The sequence below is a fragment of the Orcinus orca genome, chromosome 3 (assembly GCF_937001465.1).
Source record: "Orcinus orca chromosome 3, mOrcOrc1.1, whole genome shotgun sequence".
NCBI lineage: Eukaryota > Metazoa > Chordata > Mammalia > Artiodactyla > Delphinidae > Orcinus > Orcinus orca.
In genome coordinates, this window is record NC_064561.1 from 16010312 (window position 1) to 16024233 (window position 13922).

The following is a 13922-nucleotide window of genomic DNA, read 5'->3' on the forward strand; positions in this document are numbered from 1 at the left end:
ACACGCAGACTCTGGGCGGGCGGTGGGGACGGGACCGTGGACAGGCGCGGGGCTCAGGGACAACTCCTCTCTCACTGCTGCGCTTGCGCGCACCCCTCCTTCCCCCCGCCCCCAGCCCCCCCCCTCCCTCAGCCCCGGCAGAGTACGGCTGCGCCTGCGCGCGCCTCTCAGTGGTCGGCCCTGGGAGGAGCGCTCGCGTCCGTTTCGCAGATGCAGAGGTTGAGTCCCGGGTGGGCCCTGCGGTCCCGGGAGGGCGGTGCCCAGGTGCCAGCTCCCCTCCCCAGCCTCAGCTCGGGTGACTGCAGTGACCCACGCAGCCCCATGCGCGCCCGAGGAGCCGACCTGAAGAAGCAAGACCCAAGATCAAATAAAGCTGGCGTCTAGTAGCACGGGCGGAGCCGGGAGCCAAGCTGGGCAGGGAACAGCGCTCCCCCGAGGTAGCCACCGAGGCGGGTTCCAGGTGACAGACGGGGGAGCCCTCTCCTCTGGGAAGCCTCCCTGAGCTGATCAGAAGGGAGAGGGGGCCTGTCGTGGTCCCTCTGCACGTTCTCCCGGCTGGGGGTCTGACTGTGGCCCCCCGCCAACCCCCAGTCCCGCACCATTCCTCCACCCCTGTGCTACTTGAACTCTCTTCCCCACTACACTCCTGCTGCTGTGAAGGGTCCCCAAATCAAGAGTCATTGGTGAGATTGCTGGGGCCCTCTTCCCCAAGTGCCCTGCATGTTGTGGAGGGCGCAAAGCAGGCCATCACCTGGGTCTTGGCCCAGGAGCCTGCCCAGCAGAGAAAAGCCTTGAGGTGTTGTGCAGTATGCCGGCAGGCTCCTGTCATTTCTCTGCCCCCCCTCACCTACCCACTCCTCTTGGGCAGGGCCTCCTTACTGGGCTGGGGTGGCTAGGACCTCACCAGCCCTCCCCAGGGCTGCCCAGCCACACACACACACACCCAGGGCAGCCCTCCTGCCCCAAACACTGATGACCTCTTCTCCTGAGAGGCTGAGGGCCCTAGGCCCTGTTAGCCAGACCCTACCAGTCCCCTGTCTCGAGACCCAGCCTCCCGCAGACCTCACTATCTATGGAAGACCCAGCCTGTGCTCTGCACCTCAGCTGCTGCCCCCCCAATGCTGTAAACACATCATAATGTTCACTCAAAGTGCCTTCAGGGGTTTATATCTCCAGAGAGGGGCACAGAACCTTCTGGTGGTGCTGGCTCTCTACCCCCAGAGAACTGACCCACAGCTGACTGTCTGCAAATGATTATTGTGTCCTCAGAGCTTCCTTTAAAAAAAAAAAAAATATATATATATATATATATATAGACAGGAAGGAGCATGTGAAAGATACACGCACAGTTTAAAAAATAAGATGGATTCCTGTGTAATCCCCAGGTTACTGAATTTACCTTCCTCCTGATTCTGTTCTCCTGGTTTGGTGCCCCCCCTCCCTTGGGAAAAGGAGGCATCTTCAGGCCAGACAGGTATGGGAGGCCCATGGTGAGCACCTCAGGGGAAGGATCCCTGCCCTTGGCAGGAGACCTGTTAGAGAGCCAGGAGGTGTCAGGCAGTTGCCTAGGGAGAGTGAGGCCCCAGTGCCCACCAGGACCTCCCTGCCCCCTTCCCTGGAGTCCAAGCAATGGAAACACGGGATGGACAGAACAGGGTGCCTACCCAGCTTTGGCCAGGAGGGGGCGAGGTGAGCTGGCTAGAGGGCTTGCCAACATCCATGGCCACCTCCATTGTCAGGCTCAGAGTCCCCAGCCCAGATCCTCACCTTCAGCTTGACCCATGCCAGGGGCCTGCCTGGAGTCTGGCGTCAAGTTCCTCCCCTCTGGGGGTCCCTGAGTCCAAATACAAGGTCAGACACAAGGATGCTGAATAAGAAGGACCCCTGGGAAAGGTAGCTAGAGGGACAGAAGTACCAGCAAGAGCAAAGGGGCAGAGGCAGGAGAGAGAGGGAATAGGAAATGCCAAGACCCCAGGCCTGGCAGGTACCTCATGCAGCTTCTGTGTGTGGCACCTGTGAGGTGGACAGCGTTTGTGCCAGGTTATTGGCAGTCAGAGAGGTTGCAAGCCCACCCAAGGTCACACAGCTAGGATTGAGCCCCTGGAACTGGGACTCCAGAAAGCCTGTTGCCAGCACCTTCACTATTCCTCTGGCCCTACCCTGCGTCTGTAGACATTGGAGCTTCAGTACATCTGCAGGCTGCAACATTATCTTGGACTCCTCCGGTGATGGGGAGCTCACTACTTGTGAAGGTGCTCAACGTCCAGGACGTAACTGCAGAACTTTACCCTCTTAAAGAGTTCCTTGGATGGGGGTGGGGTGGGGATGGGGGTCCTCTGCCTATTTGCACTCCCCTACCTGCTCCTGGCTCTGTTGGGCTGGCCTCTATAGATTTCCTGAGCCCAGAGGAGACCCTGAGATAGGCTTCTCTCCAGATAGAGGTGGGGTGTGGAGAGGGCCGCACCCTTCCCTCTGCTCAGCTCAGATCCCTTCTTCTCTAGGCGCACTCTCCAAGCCCACCCTCCTACATGTCCCTCCTGGTGCAGGTGCAGGGATTATTACAGCTATTCTGATGGTGTGGGTCCCAGGAGGGGACTTACACACCCTCCATGTCCATTTTCCTGCCCCACACCTGGGCAGCTCTACCCCTTGTCCTGGGCCTGGGCTGGAGTCTGGGGGTTGCCAGGTCATGTGGGAAGCCTGTGGTTGGCACAGGGGTGGGCTCACCCAGAGCCACACAGCGGTCAAGGGGCAGTGTGAGGACCCCCATAGCCCAGTTCCACACATGTGAGAGGGCTGGCTCTGGGGTCTCTCTCACCTTCGGACCCTTTGAGCATACCTGCTCCTGCCTCAGTTTCCCCATCTCATGCAGGCCCCTCCCTCCCTGCATCCTCACTATGGCCCCCTCACTCTGGCCCAGCTCACAGGGACAGGCCGGGACCATTCCCCACCCAGGGCCTTTCTCCCTTTGCCTGGGGCACTGTCTGGGAATGGGCGGTTCCTGCATGCTCACCTCAGCTCTCCTGGGCACCATGGTCCTCCCTGGAAGGCCAGCTCCACTGGGCAAGGATGTTTCTCACCTGGTTCTCGGCCTCACTCCATGCCTGGGCAGACAACAGGTAAGGCGCGTACAGGGAGCCCCGCTCAGTGAGCCTCGCACAGGGGTGCCAAAAAGCACATCTTTGTTTTTAGGACCCTCTGACTAACATTTAGCTTTTCCTCCCATTTTGAATATAGGTGACATTTCCAAACAGCAGTATGTGCTGGACCTATGACATCAGCAACAGAAACCTCAAGACATTTTCATGTCGTGTCATAGCTGTTGCAGGAACCATGAAATCTTGTTTCTGTTCCCTGCTCAACTGAAATTACAGAGGTTGTCAGCCTGCAGCCAGCCTTTTCATCTCTGGTGCTGGTGACAATGCTGCATGCCGTGCCCCCTTCTGCACAACGCTTCACTTCCATATCTTCTGGCTTTATGGAGGTGAACGTAGTTAGAAGGACACACTGGTGGTGTGTGGTCTGGAAAGTCCTAACCACACTTAGTACGTCTTGGAAGCCATCACCCTTGTCAAGGTAATGGAAACCTGTTGCCCCTGAAGTCACATGCCACAAAAGTCTTAAAGCTTTTGATAACTGGATCTGTTTCTTTTGTGATGGTGCATCATTTATTTTAGGCAGTAATAAAACCTTGTTCTGAGAAGGAGCCCATGGGCTTCACCAGCCTGCTAGGGGGTCCCTGGTGCCTACATAGCCTCTCTGCTCTAACCTCTGGAGGAGGTCAGTAGGGGTGGGAGAGAGGCCCCACTTGGGGATATGTAAGACAGGCTGCAGCGCAGGTGGCCAGCAGAGATGTCTGCACTGGAATTTGAGGAAGAGCCCCAGTGACTCAGGGGCTTTCCTTGGTGGTTCCTGCTGTGTGGCCAGGGAGGGGCTGGAGGCCAGGGAGCCAGCAGAGGAGGCCACCAGGACCAGGCTGACCAGGGTGTGGAGCCACAGCACCCAGCAATGTGGTGGGCAGGGGAGGGAGGAAGAGTGGGGCCCTCATGGGTCTGGGGGTAGGGAGACACAGATTGTGGGGGGGCATGCAACACTAGTCTCCACCTGGACCAAGCTGTTCTCTTGGGACTCACCCCTAGGTTTGAGGGGGCTGGTGTCTGTGCCTCTTTCTGGGGGCCCTTCTCCCCTTTCGATCCCCGGACAGAGGACAGCAGGAGGGAGGGACTCCACCTGGGCTGGGAGGCATCTAATGAATTCAGGGTTCCAAAAACCCTAGGAAAGGGAAAAGTTGGTCCCCGCCAGTTCTGCGGTCTGGTGACTAGTTCCACAAGTTCCACAAACCTTAGTGGCTTAAAATGACAGTCCTTATATATGCCACCTTCTTGGGGGTTAGGACCTAGCGGCATCTTGGTGACATGTACTGGCATGAAGTCTTGCGTGAGGTGCAGCCAGACAGCGGCAGTGCCTGGGTTTACACCACAGGCTTTGCAGGGGGTTAGAATTGCGACCCCCAACATCACACCCATCCAGAATCTCCGAACGGGATCTTGTCTGGAAATGGTATCTTTGCAGTTGTAATTAGTTGAGAATCTTGAGATGAGATGACCCTGGATTAGGGCGGGCCCTGAATCCAATGACAAGTGTCTTTATAAGGAGATTTGAGACACAGACAAGGGGAGATGGCCACGTGACAACAGAGGCAGAGATTAGGGTGATGCAGCCATAAGCCAAGAGACGCCTGGGGCATCAGGAGCTGGAAGAAGCAGGAAGGATCTGCCCCTAGAGTCTCTAGAGGATGCACACTCTACCTACACATTGATCTCAGAGCTCTGGCCTCCAAACCTTGGAGAGAATAAATTTCTGTTTTTAGCCACCACGTTTGTGGAAGTTTGTCATGGCCTCCCCAGGGCCTCATGTGGGCTGGTTCCTGGGGCTGAAAGGATGGGGGCCCCTTAGACGCCCCTCTTTTCTTTCACCTGCCTGTCCGGGTGGTATCTGCACACATCAGCCTGAGGGAGGCCGACTTCTAGCAAGTGGCCACCTAGCCTGCCCAGCTGGGTATGTGTCCCCCACTGGGCATGTATCCTCTGCTGTGACCACCACACCTTGAAGTGGTTCTGGGTCTTGGGGTCAGACCAGTCCCTTCCCAGGTGCACCCTGTCCTGCAGCCCTCAGCAGGACTAGGGGAAGGACTGGAGGCAGTCCGTGCTGATACTGAAAGACACTCCCTCACCCTGCTTCCTTCACTCATCGCTCCCAAAGCCCCGTGTCTGGAGGAAGCCAGGTGTGGAGAATGTCTCTGTAGCTGCAGTTATTGCAAAACTGCCCTGAAGAAAGATGGGCAGCTGTGGGGGCGGGCTCACGTGCCTGCCTGCCACCGCCTCCCGCAGCCAGCTCCAGGCCCAGGCCCAGGTGTGGATTATCCTCAGAAGAAGGAGTCAGGATTCACAGAATCTCTCAAGGACTCATGAGCATCTTGCTTGCCATCCCACCGAGCAAGGCTAGGGAGCCTGGACGACAAGCAGATTGGGGTCTGGGTTATGGAGGGCTCAGGCACCCTGGTTCCTGGCACCTAGCAAGTGGCCCTGCTCAGAAGCTGCATGTGGTCCCTGTCCCCCTGAGTGAAGCTGAAAGCCCCCCATGCCCACGGCCTTCTGCCATCTGGCCCCCTCTCGTTCTAATTTGCAGGTATCAGGCAGCTCAGCTGGGCCCAGGGTCCTGTCCCGGGGCCTTCGCACTGACTGCTCCCATCCAGGTGAGCTCGCTCCCTCCTTCCTTCCTCCTTCCGAGGAAGGAGGTGCTCCTCTGTACCCCCTATCCATTTGAAGCAGCCCTCCCTGCTTCTCTCAGCCCTTCACTCCACTCTCCTCCATTGCACATGAAAGTATTTAATACATTTGTTTCATTGTTTTTGTCTATCCTCCACCACCCAGCAGGGCCTTTGCAGTGGACACACCACAGATGCTCAAAGATGGGAAGGAGAGCAGGGGGGCAGCCAGCAGGGGACAGTGGCTCAGAGAGGAGCTGCCTGATCTCGGGCCACACAGACTGGATAAGAGGTCACAGGCTCTGCAGGCACCATGCTGTGTCCTGCCAGGCCAAGGGCAGGCAGTGCTCACTCTTGCCATCTGAGGTGTGCCATCATCCTTTGGAGCAAGATTGGAGCAAAGGCGGTCAGGCGGGGGCGCTCCTGCCTAGGCAACTGCTACCCTGGCTGGGAACCTTCTGTGCTTTAATTAAAACTCATCTCTCTGCCTGACCCCACTCTGCCATCACATTCTCCATTTAATTGGGGCCCTTCAGAGTGGCCAAGGTTAATTAAAAAGCCCAGCCAAAGGCATCACGGTGTCCCAGCATCTGCTGCCAGGGTCTGCCCGCGTGCACCCTGCCTCATACCCCAGAGGGCTGGCCTCACACCTGCCACCCCACATTGGGGTGCAGCTCCATGATCCCCACTCTGGTCTCTCCAAGAGAGTGAAAATCCCTCAGGGATCCTGAGGCTCTGAAGTGGCTTGCTGTCCCCACCGAGTGAGGGCAGCCTGGCTCTGGGGACACCAGCCTGTTTGTGCCAGGTCCTGATTCCAGCCTGGGGGCCTGGGTGCTGCTTCTGGCTCCCAGGTCATGGTGGGCCAGCCCTGCCCTTTTCAGCACCCCATCTCTACCTGCAAGCCCAGCTGGGCACCTGCCCTGGAGAGTCCCCTTCTTGGGAGGGTGTCTCAAGCCTTTTCCTGCACAGGCTGCTACCTTCTACCACCCCTTGTTAGAACTGTCTATGAAGGACAGGCCAGGGTGGCCCTGGAAGGCACCTGGCTCCCCAGGTGTGCTCAAGGGGGTGGGTGCCCTATGAGGGAGGCCAGTAGGCAGGCAGAGGCCTGCCAGATGAGAAGTCAGGGACATCAGGATCTGGGATCTGATCCTTCAAAGGCCTGGCTCTAGAGAAGGAGACATGGATAGGCCGAGGAAGGCGAGTCTCTGACAAAAGCAGGCCTTGTTCTGCCATAGATGGGAATAAAGAAGGCCTGAGTGTCTCACCGCTGCCCAGTGCCTGAACATCAGGCAACAGGCAGAGTCCAGGCCCAGAGGCCCAGCAGAGCTAGGCTGAGGGCTGGGGGAGCCTGAGCAGGTGGGCCAGGTGGTGTGAGGAGGCCCAGCATTGCTTCTGGGCCTGGAGAGAAATTATTCCTCATAACTGAACAAGGAAAATATAAAAAGAACACCTGACCCTGGGACAGACCCAGAGCTGGAGACTGCTGGCCATGCTGGGGTATCAGTTGGGCTGGTGCTGCTGCCTGCCAGCGTGTCAGGCCAGGCTGGGTTCGAGCTGCAGCTGGAGAGCTGCAGGGGGAATCCTGGAGAGGCCTCTGGTCCTATTCCAGGGCCCAGGTGTGTCCTCATGTCCCTCAACCCAAGGGCCTGCTCAGGGACCCCAAGCCCTGTGATAGGGGAAATAGGAAGTGGTCGCACCTGTTCCTGAAACTGCTGGCTGAGGAAGCATATCAGAGTGGATGGTGGCCTGTCCCACTTGTCACGTCAGCCTTGGGCTGGGTTGCAGGAGCTGGACCCTGTGGGTCAGCCCCGACTGGCTCACAGTCGAGGGTCAGCCCAGGGGAGGGGCTAAACCCGGGGTCAAGAACAAAACTCCTCTCTTTTTGTCCATCATAGGGCAGGCCGTGTGACAGGGAGAGGCAGAGAGCAGGTCTGAACCACCTGTGAGTGTGTCCTAGCCTGAGGTATCCCACCTGTGCTGTGTGCAACCCCACCTGTAGTATGCTCCCTTGTATTGTCCCCACCTGCAGCATCCACACCAGCAGGGTCCCCATTTGTATCCTCCCTACCTTTACTCTCTCCTTCCCACCTGCATCCTCCTCACTTGCAGTGTCCTTCTCACCTGCAGTGTCCCCAGCTGCACTACCCCCACCTGAGTCCCCAGCATACCTGTTATCCTCGGCTACTCTTGGGGCAAGCTGAGCTGAGCTGTCTGGGGGAGGAGGCCACACTGTCCTCCTAGTCTGAGTGGGTGGGTGCTGGGTTGGAGCTCTACCAGCTTCCTCATACCAGCTGTGGGCTGGGGTGTCCATCCTCCCCATCTGAGAGGCTAGAACTCTCCAACCTCCACAACCCCCAGGAGTAGTTGCCAAACAAGCACTGGCAGGGCTGTGGGTCACTGGGAAGTGCCAGGGCAGCTCCCCAGTGGTCCAGTGGGTGGGAGACTTGGAGCTGAGGCGCTTAGGCATGGGCTGGGGACCAGGGAGCTGTTGCTGCACCCGCAGGGGTGTCCAGGAGCCTGGGTGAGGCCACCTATACCCCATACCAGGGGGGACATCCATGAAAACCAGCCCTCTGGAGACAGGCAAGGAGCAGACCCAGACCCAGCTCTGAGCTGCCAGGCTGACTTCTGACCTCAGACTGACCCTGATCCTGTCCCAAGCAGCACCTGTCCTTCCTGGACACTTGCCCAGCTGGAGCTGCCTGCGCTGGATGCAGCCCCTTCCTGGTGGGCTTCCAGCGCAGGGGTGACCCAGTGTATGGATCCTGCCTGTCCTCAATGTGCCGTTGACTCTGAGAGGCTGGGACAAGGCCTGCCTCTTTCCCAGCCTCAGTTTCCCTGTTTGCAATGTGACCAGAGACCTGGGACACCTTTCCTCACAACCACCTCCTGGGGACCCTGATATGGGAGCTGGGGTGAGGCTCCATGGTGGGCATGCACACAGGGACCCCCTGGTATCGCTGCAGAGACAGCTGATGCTGACGCCACTTGTTGTAAGGGTGGCCCGTTGCAGGTGTCCCAACCACTCCCAAATCTCCTCCCAGATAAGGGGCATTCCCCTCAGGCATTCTGATAATCTGGCTTACTCAGACTGGCCTGCACAAGGGCTGGAGCTGGGGAGGGTGGATCTGTTGGGAGCTGGGTCTAGAGCTGGGGAGATAGCTCAGCCCTAGGAGCTGGTCAGGACCCCTGCAGAGGCCTGTAGCCCTGGGGACGGGCAAGCTTGGCATCAGATCCCCCCACCACCAACCCCCACATGCAACACATACACAGCTTCTCCTCTGCCTTGCATGGGCCCCTGAGGTGTGGCTGGCACTGACCTTCCATGTCCCCAGGGGACAGTGATACAGGAACCGCAAAGGTTATGGCAGTGAGGTGGTGAGAAGGCTGCAGCAGAGGCCATGGGAGACTTGAGACTGGAGGGATGGAGGCAAGGGTGAAGGAAGGTGAGAGTGAACTGTGGGTGGGACCAGAAGGTATATATGAGGTCTCAGTTTTCCTTAAGACTCTGTCCTGACTAACGTGCTGAATGCCCTCGGGCAAGTCATGTCTTGCCCAGGTCAGTTTCTCCATCCATGGATTAGAGGTCCCCCTTTAGCTCAGAGTGGAACCAGTTTGTGATGGGTGCAGGCTGAGGCACTCCAACTCCAACTCATGGGCACTGGGGAGCCATGGAAGTATCTTGAGAAGAGGAGGGGGCTAGCTTGGGGATGTGCGACCCATGTCCTCTGTTCCTGAGGTTCCTGTTCTCTGGCCCAGACCTGGGAGCTAAGAGCACACTCAGGGAAGAAGCACATGTGATCTATGGGGCTCCTTCCAAAATCCAAACATCAAACAGCCTTCCCCAGGGCTCCCGGCTTTGCCTCTCTGAAGGTTGCAGGCTGACAGGCTGGGCGAGCCAGTTGAGGTGAAATGAACCCCTGTAACCTATAGGCAGCACAGGGAGCTAAGGAGCCGGGGAGGGCTGTTGAGCCCTGCTGGAGATTCTGCATAGGCCTGCCTGCCTCTCTGCAGTCTGGTTGTTAGGCAAGGGGCAGACAGGTTGGGAAGTCCCCCTTCTCTCCCAAGACCTTCCCATTGCTGTCCTGGAATTCCACCATTCAACCTCTTGCATTAAGGCCTAGACCTCCCCACATTCCTGTCTTTAGTTCTGCAGATGGCCTCTGGGGTTGGGAGGGGGTGTGTGTGTAGAGGGTCCTGACATCTGCCATAGGAACTTGGAGAAGGTTGAAGGAGATGGAAGCCTGAGAGGAGCTTGGACAGGAGCTGTGACTGGACACAGAGCCCTGGGGAATCTGAGGGTGCTGGCAAACCTTTGGAGCTCCCCTTGGAGGGTCCTTTCTTTCACAGAAACTCACCTCCTCCTAGAAGCCCTCCTGGATTAATGGCAATTCCTCAAGTGTTGGCCACCTCCAACCACACAAGTGCCCAGCTGGCAGGATTCTGGCCAGTGCTGGCCCACTGCCGGTGGGTGAACTAGCTGGCTCCTCACCTCAGGCTGGGATGCAGGCATCAGGGGTTGCTGGAAGCAGGCCCGCCTCCTCCTTTAAGAGTGGAGGGAAGGCCCTCCCAGCGCTGGGCCTCCATGGGCAGGAGGGCGTGCCATCCCTACCAGCCCAGCGCCTCCCTCCCAGCCTGCCATGTTTGGGTGGACGACTCTTGGTCCTTATACCATAAACACCAATTTGCAGGGCCCTGAGAGCCAAATGACTGTTTACTGTGTGCTCCAGAGACTCAAATAAAAAAAGAGAGAGGGAGAGAGAAAGAGAAAGACGTGATTGAGGAGCCAGCCTGGATCTAAACATCAATTAGCACCTTCTGACTAGCTTCTGTCCCAGCTGCCAGGCCAGGCAGTGGTGGCTCCCAGGCTGGGGCCCTCCCCAGGGCTTCCCCAGTGCCCTGGGCAACCCCTTCGTCCTGGCATCTGTAGGGACGGACTTCTCAGTAGTATAGGATGCCTAAGGGGCCCAGACTGAGGATGTCAGAGCCATAGAAACAGCACCACATGCTCACCTCCTCTTGGGAGCCCTCCCAGATGACCCAGAAGATATAGAAGGGGCCATCACCCAAATCTCTGGGGCCAAGGTGAGGGAGTAAGGGGGGGTGAGGGGTGTGGCAGGTGGGAGTACCCTCTGTTAGCTGCTTCCCGTCCCCCTACTTTATGGTGGGAGAGGGAGGGAGAAAATGGGGTAGTTTTGCCTTCATAAACTCACACTGGGGAGAGAGACCTCACCCAGTAGGTCTCAGTTTACCTGTCAGTGCCTATGAACAGAAGGGCTGGCAGCACTCCCACCCCTGCAGGGATGCTGTCTCATTCCTCCAAGCCTTGGACATCACCCTGGGAGGTTGCCTGCAGGGACAACTTCAAGCCTCAAGTCCAGCTTCAGTCTGTTCAGTCCAGACTGAAGCTGGACTTGAGGCTGGAGGCTGGAGGGCAGTGTGGGCGGGTAAGGTGTCCTGTTCCTGCTCAGGCCAGGAGGCCAAGGGGCTGCTGGAGAGGAAGCTGCTGACTGCCAGGATGCCTTGTCCTTGGGTGTCGCAACCAGAGGGTTTCACGAAGGGACACAGGTTTCTAACAGGGAAATGAGTCACAGGCAAAAGGGCCAAGCAGCTTGGGGAGGGACAGGGGGCTGGGGTGGGGGTAGGCCCCTGAAGGGGAAAGCTGAGGGATTGGGGCAACCCCAGGCCATCAGGCCAGACCCCAGGATGGGCTGTGTCATGTCCCCCAGACCAGACCCTCAGGACAGGGCCAAAGGCCTGGCCAGCAGGACCTTAAAGCCCATCCAGCCCAGGCTCTGCTGTAGGCAGTGTGGGCCATCACTGTGGGACCAGGGAACCTGGCCAGGGGTCCTCAGCCCTTTGTACCAGGCTTGGTGATCCAGCGCTGGCCCTGCACCTGTTGCTCTGGGGGTCCCAGCCCTGGAGGTTCTGGCCCAGCACGGGGTGCTTCAGAGCTTTCTTGAAGTGTGTGGAAACTGAGGTCCTAGGACCCAGAAAGTGGGAGTATGGGGAGGAGGGGGGAGGGGAGGGCCTGTGGGGGCCCCAGGAGGAGGGGGCTGGCCACACACCCTCCAGGACTTCAAAGCTGCTGCCCTGGGGGTGTGAGATTTGCAGGGGGCTGGGCCAAGGGGGGCCCTGGTGGGGTGAGGCCCTACTACCTCCGGGCCTTTAATATGGTTATTCCTCTCCTATCTCAACTACCTGTGAACAGGCCCACCAGGCCCATTTCCTCCTTCTTCAGGGCTGGCGGGAGGGGCTGTAAACTCCCTGGAGAGGTGCTTCTGAGGCCCAGGCAGGCTGCCCTGTGTTCTGCCCTCCCTCTGAGTTGAGGGTAAAGGGCAGGGGCTGAGGGGCTGGGCCAGGGTTCATGGGGACATGCTGATCTTGGCAGGTGAGGGGGGCCAGCTGGGCTCTAGAGGGGGCTCCGGATAGATCCCACATCAGCAAAAGGCAGGAGCAGAGAGGCCCTGGGGAGCCCCCTCATCCCACTTCCTCTGGCACTAGAGGGAAACTGAGGCCCCTGGTGGGGCTTGCTCCTGGCCAGCAGAGAGTTGAGAGTTTTGCCTCCTCATTCACACAGGCTCTTGCTAGCTCCCCTCGCCCATTTACTGGGGCCTGTCCTGTGGATCTATGGGCCTCTTCTGGTGGGGTTCTGCCCCTCTCTGTCCTGGAGCCATGGCGATGGGTAGTGGGAGCCTGGTGCCTCACCTGGTAGAGAGCTGAGACCAGGTAGGCAGAACCTACCTCTGCATCAGCTCCCAGGGTAGCTCCTTTTTGTTTCTGGGTATCTGGCTCTGCTCCCTTAGGAGGCCCGGCTCTGTCCCTGCTTCCTCTCTTGGCATCTCACCCTTGTGACCTTGTGGCTATGCCTCCACCCCCTGCCCAACCTGTCTCCCCTACCCTTTCATCTGAGGAGCCCCTGGCACCTGGTTCCCAGCAGGTACCAATTAGGGCAACTCCTGCCCATACCCTAACTTAGAGGTGCCGCACCATTTGTACTGTCTGTGCACTGTGGATGTGGCCCATAGGCAGCTCGAGTGGGGCACCTGTCACCCCCCACCTCCAGGGCTGAACCCCTGTGTGGAGTGTCTGACCTGGCTCTACTGCCTGGTGGGCTGTGAGGGCTTGCGGGTCCTCCCGGCTGGTGACTCACACCCGTGGGTGAGATTGGCCACCTGCACTCCAGTCTCGGACACTGTCCTGTGTGCTTAATCACTGTCTCCCTCTTTATAGAGTGTCTGCCTGCAGTCTGTCTGGACCCAGCCAACCCCTTGGGGCCCCATTTGGGAATTGCTGGTGGTCAGCTACAGTCCCGGAACAGTGGGTGACCTGGCCTGAAATGGGCCTGCTGGTGGGGGAGCAGTGAGCCCCGAGCCAACAAGGCCATGGGCTTGGGGCGGGACGTTGGTGTGCCAGCCCGGGAAGCTGATGCGTGATTTGGAGTGTGAAAGCAGGGGCTTTGGGGTCCAGAGCCCTGTGTCTGTCTCTAGTCCCTTAGCCTCACTGGGCCTCTTCTGGCTCTGTCTTCAGTAGCTTGGAGCCTCCAGCAAAGACCACTATGGCCAGTAAAGTGGTGGGGTTGGTGTTCCCTGAGTCCTGTCTTGAGGGATGAAGCCATGTTTCCTTCTCTCCTCCCTCCCTCCCTTGATGGGTTCCCACTCCATCCATCAGGCAGCTCCCCATACCCTACCACAGCTCTCTCCCAGTGCAGGGCTCTGTGTGGAGTGGACATTCTTGCCCACGATGGGTCTGCACAGCCTTGTCCAGGACCCCTGCCCAGCCAGCCACGACTCTCTGTTGGTAGAGGGTGGCCCTTCATTCCCTACTCTCAAGGACACCATGTGGCCCTGATGTCTAGCCACGGAGCCAGCTGAATTGGGTTTCCCTCCCTCTGCTTTCAGCAGGCACGGGCCTCCCAATTACGAGGCTCCTGTCTGTTCCCAGCCCCCTCCCTTCCAGCATATGGCTCATGCAGGGTGGCTATGCTGGGCCTGACCTTTGAGTGGGTGGGGCTAGGCCTCCTCCCCTCAGCTCCAGCATCATCTCCCCCCGGCCCCCACCTGTCCTAGCCTGTCCCTCCTCAGCTTTCTCCCTCCTTGTGGGTCTGGCTGGATATCAGGGCAGCGTTCAGAGGTGGTGGTAGTAGTGGGGAGAG

At 58.6% G+C, this 13922-nt stretch overlaps 1 long non-coding RNA gene across 1 annotated transcript; it reads left to right on the forward strand.

Annotated features, from left to right (window-relative positions):
- Positions 1-5: 5 nt before the first annotated feature.
- LOC125964073 (uncharacterized) lies at positions 6-2036 on the forward strand. The gene is made up of 3 exons (XR_007476683.1): positions 6-437; positions 1386-1474; positions 2021-2036. It is a non-coding gene; the product is annotated as an uncharacterized LOC125964073 (long non-coding RNA).
- The last annotated feature ends 11886 nt before the right edge of the window (positions 2037-13922 follow it).